The sequence below is a fragment of the Diplotaxodon limnothrissa genome, linkage group LG7 (genome assembly GCF_057381915.1).
Source record: "Diplotaxodon limnothrissa isolate DT_005_m linkage group LG7, D_limnothrissa_male_GT1.1, whole genome shotgun sequence".
Classification (NCBI taxonomy): domain Eukaryota; kingdom Metazoa; phylum Chordata; class Actinopteri; order Cichliformes; family Cichlidae; genus Diplotaxodon; species Diplotaxodon limnothrissa.
This window is the reverse complement of record NC_140602.1, coordinates 62,210,899-62,220,986: the sequence shown is the minus strand read 5'-3', so window position 1 is coordinate 62,220,986 and position 10,088 is coordinate 62,210,899.

Here is a 10,088-nt window from a genome sequence, read left to right as displayed (position 1 = left end):
CCCTTAGGGTTGAAGTCAGGGTTGGCTCGGGTCTCTAGCATGGGAGAGGGTGTCTATTCTGGGTGTCGAGTGGTTCTTGGGCGCCTGGGGTCCTGTGGCCCTGATTTCAGCTCCCACAAAGATGGCTGGCCTGTGGTTCTCTGGTGCTCTTGCCCTTTGGCTGTGAGGGCTCCATCTAGGGCCTCCCTTCTTCTAATGCTGGGGTGGGCATGCAGCTTTTATCAATATGTGTGGCCTGGGGTCTTCAGTACTCTGGGGGTGCTGTGGATGGCCCGGGTCTTTTTTCTGTCTGCATCTGGCCTCACATGTTGGTCAAGTTACTTGAAAAAGTAATTAGTTACTAATTACTTCTCCAAGAAATTAATCCCATTACTTTACTGATTACTCATTTTCAAAAGTAATTAGTTACTGTATTACTTCGTTACTTTTTTAAAACATGATACACAACCTGAATAAGTTATAAAGCAAAAGCCCTTTCAGGCCAGTTCTATTTTTTCTGCATAACCCATAGACTAATTATGTTTAAGGTTGAAGCATTAGTTAATGGCAGGACTTCTTTGAGCAGTTTTGTAGGAATGGGGGTCTAAAAGACACATTGATGGTTTGGAGGAAGTAATTATTGAAGTTAACCCAGAAAGATCAGTTGGAGAAAAAAGACTAAATGAATATCAATGATGAATAGTAAGATGTTCTAGCCTAAGAAGGCTTTCTTATAAAGCAAAATACTATTTCTCCAGGCTATTTCCCTGGCTGCATGAGTATCATTTGCACCACTTACTGGACTATAACTGGAGAGCTTTCTCTAACAAACAGATTGAGCTTCTCTACCAGAACAAATACAGGAAATCTGGCATGCATTATACAATATCTCTCTACAATGCAGCAGATAATCATCTTGACTCCCACTTTAACCTCTTTTTCCCTTTCTGATTTTGAAATATTTTGCTATGATGATAATCCTTATTATTACTACTATAGCAAGAGAATTTCCCAAATCTGGAATAAATGAAGTAGATCATATGTTAATTTCAGCTTTTAAAAAGTTCTGTATAATATAAATATACACAAGTGATTGTTCATGGTGGGTCTTCCGTTGACAGATGAGTAAAGGTGTACTAATACACTAATATGGATGCATTAATAGCTAAACGTTCACATACGGGGAATAGACATTTTTGTACTGGATTCAACAGAGATGATGCTTGTGGTTTGCACACTGCTGAGAAAAAGACATCTCAGTTTAGTTAACTTCTGCTCTGTTTTATGAAAATACTTGTGCTATTTAGGAGCAATAAGTGGGCCTTGTGTTATGGATTCATCACTCCAGCAGACATCAATTATAACACTCAGTTGCAAACTTTTCAACATAGGAGTATGTTGTACCACAGAACACCACCACATCCAGAGTGAAGACTGAGTGAAGACTTTTAGGACAGAGAGTTTTGGCACTGAACTCACAGCTTTTTCCTCTTTTCAGATCATCAAACAAAATTAAATATTAGACAAAGATAACACAAGTAAATTAAAATGCAGTTTATAAATACATATGCCACAAGACCAGCCCCCAAAATACTCCTGCTCAGAAGAGGGGTTGCAAAACTGACACTGTGCCTCTTTAGCAAATCCAAGTAGCTTTTTAAAAAAAGAAGGCTTTGCACTACTGCAGGTGTTAGTAAATCTGGCCCTAAATCTTTGTTTAAAAAACAAAACAAAACATTGCACACTGTAGTTTCAACATGGCGGCCATCTGGGATTGCATTGTTAAGGACTAGGTTAACCTTGTTAACCTTGCCCCCTTCCTGATTTCCTCTTTTTGTTGTCACACTTAAATATTTCAGATCATCAAACAAAATTAAATATTAGACAAAGATAACACAAGTAAATTAAAATGCAGTTTCTAAATGAAGGTGTTAAAAGGGGAAAAACACTTTTGAAAAACTGGAGAAAAAATTCCAACCCTACATGGCCCTGTGTGAAAAAGTGATTGGCTCCTAAACCTAATAATTGGTTGGGCCACACTTAGCACCAACAATAGCAGTCAAGCATTTGTGATAATAGGCAGTGAGTCTTTTACAGCCCTGTGGATGATTTTTGTCCCACTCATCTTTGCAGAATTGTTTGAGCATGAACCATCTTTTATATGGTTAAAGGTTATGCCATAGCATCCCAGTTTGATTCACGTCAGGACTACAACTCATCAGTCCACATTTTCCCATCAAGATGTTTTCTGGCAACAGTGAGAAGAGCCTTTATATTCCTTTTGTTCAGCAGTGGTTTTTGACTTGGAACTCTGCATGCAGGCCATTTTTGCCCATCTCTGTCTTATGGTGGAGTCATGAACACTGACCTTAACTGAGGAAAGTGAGGGCTTCAGTTCTTTGGATGTTGTTTTGGAGTCTTTTGTGACCTCATGGATGAGTTGTCACTGCCCTTGCCATTTGTGTGGCAGTCACTTTTTCACACAGGACCATGCAGGTTTGGACTTTTACCTTTTAATAATAAAGTCCTCCATTTAGAAAATGCATTTTGTGTTTATTTGTGTTATCTTTGTCAATATTTAATTTGATCTGACACATTTAATTGTGGTAAACATACAAAAAAAAAATCAGGAAAGGGGCAAACACTTTTTCATCCCATTGTACATGGTGGTCTCGCTTTGCACAGCAGAATTTGTCATTTCCGGACCTGTAATCCACAATTATTGCTGTCTGTCATGAAGTGCAGGTAAATTAAAACAGAACAAAACCTCAACCGGAGAACCATATATGAAAATCATAATGAAAATCAAAATACAAATGTTTTTATTTTTTCCACATTTTTAAAAAAATGTATCATATTTATCTTAACCTCAAGAACAATCTACACAATCAATACATTTTTCTAGTACAATGATGGTGATCATCGGGCTCAGTCTGGGGGCGACATCACTGCACTTGCAGCCATGTCTTTTTTTCTTTTGCATCCTGTGATTAGGATTTGTTGTTTAGGGTTAAGTTAGGCTGAAGGTATGCATTGCTTATGATATAGAATAAGGGTAGTCATTTGTGCAAGGCTGTGAACAGACTGTTGAGGCCCTGGCCAGCAGTTACGTGCAGACCTGGCCTGTGGCTTAATGCTGCTTGCTCAGGGCCTGACAACAGACTGAACATCCCCACTGTGGCTGGCCTCCTTCCGGCAGATGTCCCAACTCTAAGCCGGGGGGAATCCCACCACAAGTCAGAGTTGCGTAAAGAAAGACCGGTTCCCCAATACTGGAAACCTGCACCCCAGACGCTTCTCATGGGAAACATAGAAGGTGCAAGTGTAACGGCATCCTTCACAGATTTCTTCTTTTTTTTTAAGGAACATTTTTTGTCACCGCAGGACAGTTTGGAAGATGTGGCTCTTCCTCCCTGAGCATGTTTTGTGGGGCTGTTTGCAACTGTTTCTTAACATGTGGTTTGGGCCTCAAATTGTCGAATTGAAGGCCATCTCAACAGTATTTACACTGAGCAAACACTTTAAAATTTTGTACAACCAAAGTAAAGCCAACATTAGAAAATATTATTAGGTAGAACATAGTTAGGTTTGTGATGTTGAATAAAACTATCTGCACCAAATTTCACTAGAGGGAAAAATAATATTTGTAATTTTTAAAAATTGGATGAACTGAGTCCATAAAACTGGATTAACTACAAATTATATCAGTTGCCAAGTTATGAGTCATTAATAGGTGTGTCGTGTATTATAGATATAAAGGCAATAATAAAGTTATGAGGAGAAGAAATCTGGAGCTCCTATTAGAAGGAATTCAAGAATCAAGGCTCCTCTTTTCTAATAAAACAAAGGTAAACTTTAAAAAGCCAACTGCAGTTATAAAGGGCAACACATTACCTTAAAAGCAGTTATATTTCTTAATTGGGATCAGGCAGCTTCTAGAAGTTCACAGATGAGCTAAAAAGACAAATGAGTACATGAAAACCCTCAGTGTTATTCATGGAGAATGAAGCAGTCCTAGTTCACTGGAATTGAAATGGGTCAGCAATCTGACATGATCGTCATTCCTGATGTGCAGCCCAATGAAGATGTTTAATGTGTGCAAAAACCTGCTACTTAACATCCTGCTTTTGAAATCTCTTCGACCAGATTAAGCAACACAAAAAACACTTGATGGATTTTTCAAAATTGCACATTGTACACAAAATCCACACAATCTAGTCTCTCAGTTTAAATTCCTGTCTTCTTTAAGCTCTGTTTAAAATACAGAGTAGATCTGTCTTATCCATTTTTCACCAAGCTTTTGGAACTAAACATAACTAGCAGTGTCACAACAGACGGAATACCTTTTACTCGCTCCAGCTTTTTTAGTGGAAATGCATAACATTTGTGTGACGTGATCTTACATTTTACCTCAGGTCATCTTAAATGATCTTAACCCATTTTTGTTTCTTTGACAGCTTGCAACAGCTGTGGTGTTCAAGTTGTCAGTTTAATCAAATTTGACTCAAGCATTTACTTGAATGTATATAGTCAATAGAGTTTGACAGTCAGAGATAAGAGACAGTGTGTACCCAATTTCTGTTTCTGACAGAAAATAAAAACAACAACAACAAAAACAAACACATAATAATAGGTCCAACAGCTGGGCTACTCTAAACCTACATAGTAAATTAGTTGCATCTCATCACTGGTCACTTTGAATAAGTAGATTGTCAAATTTAAGTACACCATAAAATGTAAATGCTTTATCATTTTATTTTACAGTTGTTTGCCAGCTTTTCAATTGATGTCCAGTAAAAATGGACATCAATTTTGAAATGTACCAAAGTGAAAGCTATCTATCTCCTCTCATCTCAAGCAGTAGTCTGTCATCAAGCTTTTCGCCTGTTTTGGTCCTTTACATCACTCCATCTTGTGGTCGTAGTTGGCTATTGCGACTGGAATTACACCCTCCTTGGATCCCATTGGAAACTGTAGTATGTCTACTTTTTACAGGCATTTCAGTTTCACATTATCAATCGCTTGTCAAGCTGAGAGCCAAGCAGCTTTTTCTGGTTGCTTGTGCAGGAGACTGCTGGGAGATTAGCATCCTAGACACTGGCTCTGCTTTTATTGCTCTGAGAAAGGTTACAAGCAATGGAAACAGAACTACTCTCAGTAAAATAGATAATCTTGTGTGATTTATCATAATAACAGAATCGTCTACTTTTACTTGACCTTGGCCAAAATGTGTGTTATATAAACAAAATAGAGTGCAGAGTTTAAAAAAATACAGTGATTCTATTAGCATGTTAGCAAGAAAAATCTTGATGATGACGAGATGTCAGATCTTTAATAAAGCAGATAAGTGAAACAGGTGCTGGCACACTTGGCCTACTATAAAAGTCGTTGCATCCGAGCAATAGAGACCAGATCCATTTTTGTACCTGTGAGTCTGGGGATTAACTGGCTTTTCTGCCCATCCCCAAGTGTCTACTAGAGAAGCTACAGGTTTTGGCCATTTTTCCTTTTTTTAAGTTCTGGAGGTTGACACTTAGTTCTGAGCTGAGTGCCACTTAATGACATTTTTTCAAGAGGAAAAGTGTGGAAAAAAATAGGAGTAATGTCCTGTAATGTCAGCATATAATCTAACACTTTCTAAAACAAAAACAGTTTTATCTTATGATGCTCATATGGCCAAACAGGAATGTGACTAGGGCAATGTGACTGGTTAAATAATAATGTAAGAAGTTCAGCTGCATTGCCTGAAAAATTTAAAAGCTATCAGTGCAGACTACAGCCTTCAGGTCATGGTGTTCTGGAAACTAATATTTTAATCCATCAGAAGTGAGTCAGTGAGAAACTAAGATGTTTGAATGGAATTCAAGCTAATGACAATAACCACTTGATAGCGGGTATGTTACCCAGAATATGTTGTGTGTGTGTGTGAGGTGTCCTCAGACACTTTTGTGGCTGCGGTTTTATGTGTTTCAAGTTGTCTTCACGGCACTTCTCTCTATAGGGTTGAGTGCTGTGTGACTGGATTAACTGTCAAGATCCAGAGATAGATTAACCTCCTAAGACCCGAACTCTTTCATGTCATGCATTTTTAATTTCTCTTTGCTATTTGGGCTGATTGGGACCTGACGAATGTAAAAACAAAGAATTACCAGATTTTTTTTACCAGATTTTTGTTTCTGAGAGAAATGAGATCCACATACGAGGACATTCGTTTTAAATTTTGATAGAGCAGCAGCAGTATAATGTCCTTGTAAGTGGATATCAGGCCCTTGTAAAGCAAAATTTTGTATTTTGGTCTAGACAACCCAAAATGTGATGTCCACATATGTGGACCCAGGTCCTAGGAGGTTAAAAATTCAAATGAAAAATTGTATAACTAGTGTATTAGCAAAACACTTAATTAAAGTGGGGGCATTTGGCCAACCAGGTAGGGCCTGCATCTTTTGAACTTGCCTGTTTGAAAACCAAGCATGAATTGAACAGGAATTGATAAGAATATAGCAATTTAGATTCTGTTATCAAGATCACTTATTGATTTGATTCTATGAGTGATTCTCTTATTGATTCTCATTGGGTTCTCATTAGCTCTACATTCATGCAAACTAATTACATGCTATGTGGTCAAATGTTTGTGTTGGTAATGGAATGTAGTGCACATAATATACAGAACACCTCTCTTAAAAGTAATGCAGTATGTTATTTAATTACGCCCAGGATACATTAATTCATTGTACAACTTGTTATGTTACTTTTGCATTACTCTGTAAAATGTCCTGAAATGCACTGTCACATAATTACCATTTACCAATAATATAAAATAACACAAATCTCTATTATAATGAGGACAGAGACATGATTTTGTACTCCAGTAGTTAGGTATGAACACAAAGCTGCCAGAGATGCAAAAGCAAAGCGAGGATGAAAACATGAACAGGCAGAAACAGATGCCTGACTGCTCATCCACTTGTTACCTGTTAAGGTCAAGCTCTGCTGCTGGTTTGGCATTTACTCAGCTTTAGCATAGACCTGGCTTCTTGGCTAGCTTAGCGTTAGCATGCAGGTGTCTGTGCAGATGCTTGCAAAGAGCCAAAGTTTTTCTGCTCTGCTTCTGTAATAAAAATGAAATGAATGTCCATATCCATACTTCAGACTGACAGTAGCAAAGTCCAAGAACTGACACGTTTTTTCTGGATGCTTCTGCTATGATCATTTGTAATATTTGGAGAGCAGCCAAACTGCGCTTTACACTTTGGAGTTGAAAGCCCTGAAATCTTTATCTCTATTGGTGCCAGACTAATATAATGTAGTTTTATTATAGCAAAATTCTACTTATAGTGAATAAAACGAGGTAAGGACTTATATGCCATACATGCTTTTGTCAGGTTTAGTTTGTATGTGGATTATGAGCATATGCAGCACTGACTGCAGTTCACTTAGAAGGGGTGTCATAAAGTTTTCTAGAGACTATACAGAGAGCACTGACAATGTTAAAATGTCCAGAGGTCTTTAAAAAAAACACTCTTTTGTCAGACTATATTGAAAAAATCGCGTTGTAGATTTGATCAAACCTTTTGATGTAAGCGCAATATTGACTTTTATTTTGACCTGATGGTGGGAGTGTTGCATCACCATTGCATTAGTCCCATTTAATCCCAGAATTCGCCTTTCACTAACAGTGCATATGCACAAATGTGTGTGCAAACTTTACATATGAATGTTTCATGCATAAATGCACGATTTATCAGTATTTTCTTATATTCATTTGTTTGTGCTCTACGAACAACTCTGGAACTGCATTAGGCCATACGTGCAAACAAATAATCATCAGCCAAGAGCTTTTAGGAAACAAAATCTCACAAAGACAAACCATTGCAAATAGACTGCATTAAATTCCCTTTCAGAGTCTCTGTCTGTGTGTTCTGCTGGGTTCCCTTTGTAGTCATAAGTGTTATAGTGGCACGGTTAGCTCCCAGCTGGCACATCCCTTAATTCTGGGAATAGTTTGGCCAACAAGTTAATAATAATTTAATGGGGTATTATTTAGGCATGCACTCATAACTGCTAAGGACATGTGATGTTTGTGCTGCACTCAGCTGTGACATGGGGTTGTCTGACACTGACTCAGGGGAGGAGGAAACGGTGAGCCCTTCTCAAGAGACCCCTGCTGGTTCACTCCTTGGAAAATATTTCTACTGGACCAATCTTAGGACCATGCTCTACACTCAGCCTTTGACTAAGTAATAATGATGGCCAAATAGTGCACCCCAATGTAGCACTGATATTTCCTAATCTCTTAATGACTATATTATATATATTATATTATACAGACTATATTAAGTGAGTCATGACACTCACACAGAGGATGAGCATACCCAGTTGTTGGTGTCAAAAAGCTGCTGGGAAATTATTTTTCAGTTGGCTCACTAAAACTCAAAAGCAGCATATGGAGTATGACAAAACTCTGGGTGTATGTACCTCATTAGTCCATTTCACCAGAGTGCAAAGGGATATTGCTTTGTATTCTAGTGCATGCAACGTGATATCCTGAGGCAGTGCCAGATTAATATTACTGCTTGTTGTGCTATGTTTAAGTTTAATTCCATTTTAAATACTTTATTTCTATTTAATGTTGAGCATCATATTCTAAATATCACATTTGTAGTGACTGTCCTTTAAGGACCAAATATCTGTGAAAAAGAATTAGTTGTTCATGAACTCAGAAACACAGGTCTACATCTTGATTTTTCAAAAAGTATGTTAATATATAATTTTTAAAAAATCAGCTGAATTAAATGGCATGAGGAATGAGTGATGTGGTCAGTATCCACAGGTTAATATTCACAGGGAATTCAAAATATAAATGAAAATTGCCAAAACAGTTGGTTAAGCTTATGTATGTATGTATGTATGTATCTTTATTTATTTCAGACATAATAAAAAAAAACAAAAACAAAACAATATATACTCGTCTACATGTATTTTCATTTACGAATACGAATATATGTGTAGATATACACACACACATGTATTTGTACAGACAAACAAGAAAGAAATATAATAAAATAAAACACATTCGTCTAACATGAGATAACAGTTGTTTGATCTGAAAAGGAGTAGGAAGAAGTATGCACATACTTATTAACTCCTACCCCTGCTCGACATCTTATTAATCCCACATATTTACCTAATTCTCCTCATCACATACTCCACACAATACACAAGAAAACTTATATCAACAAGGCTGGCACGATATTTATAATTTCAATACGAGTTGACATATTTATACATACAATGGGTGATTGTCTTTTTCAATATCATATCCTTCCAAAAGTAATTTTTGAAGTGTCTTTATGAACTTGCCAATTCCTGAGCATTGCTGTAATTCTGCAGTAAAGCTATTCCACAGTTTTACTCCATAAATAGTTACACAAAACGTTTTAACATTTGACCGTGCTTTAAGGATCTTCAGATTCAACTTACCCCTTATTCCATTCAGTCATTCTCATTAATCTGTTAATCTGAAAGTGCTGATGAGCCTGGACCTGCAACAAGTTTTTCCTGCTCCATCAATGTGGTTAACAAGATGAAACTCATCTGTTATGATGGCAGATTTCTGAAACTTGTTGATTTGCTACTGTGTTTCCACACTGCTAGTAACTGATGACAGAACAGTGAAAGGAAACCAGCAGCAGCTTGCCTGGCACTCTCTTTTCCCATCAGTCTACCATAAAACACCAGAGGGTTATCCACAATGTGGATGCGCAAACCACCAAAAACAAGCTGCTGATCTCTCAGCTTGCCTAGCTCCAGTTATTGTTAACAGGAGACCGACAGCAAGCCCTCAGAGGCAGAGATGCCAGAGCTATGAGATGAAACGTAAAATAAATGCAGCTTTCAGCGACAATAGCCAACTCTGGAAACAAGATGGCAGTATTGTGCATCCTCTTTAATGTAGTCTCCAGGTTGAAGTGATTTGTCAAGTCACTAACTGGCTGTGGTAGATAGCTGCCCCTCCCTTAGCCTGGTTGCCTTTGTAAAATCAAACACCTAGGCATGCAGACTGCTTCCACAAACTCCTGTGTAAGAACAAGTCACTCTCAGGAGCTCAG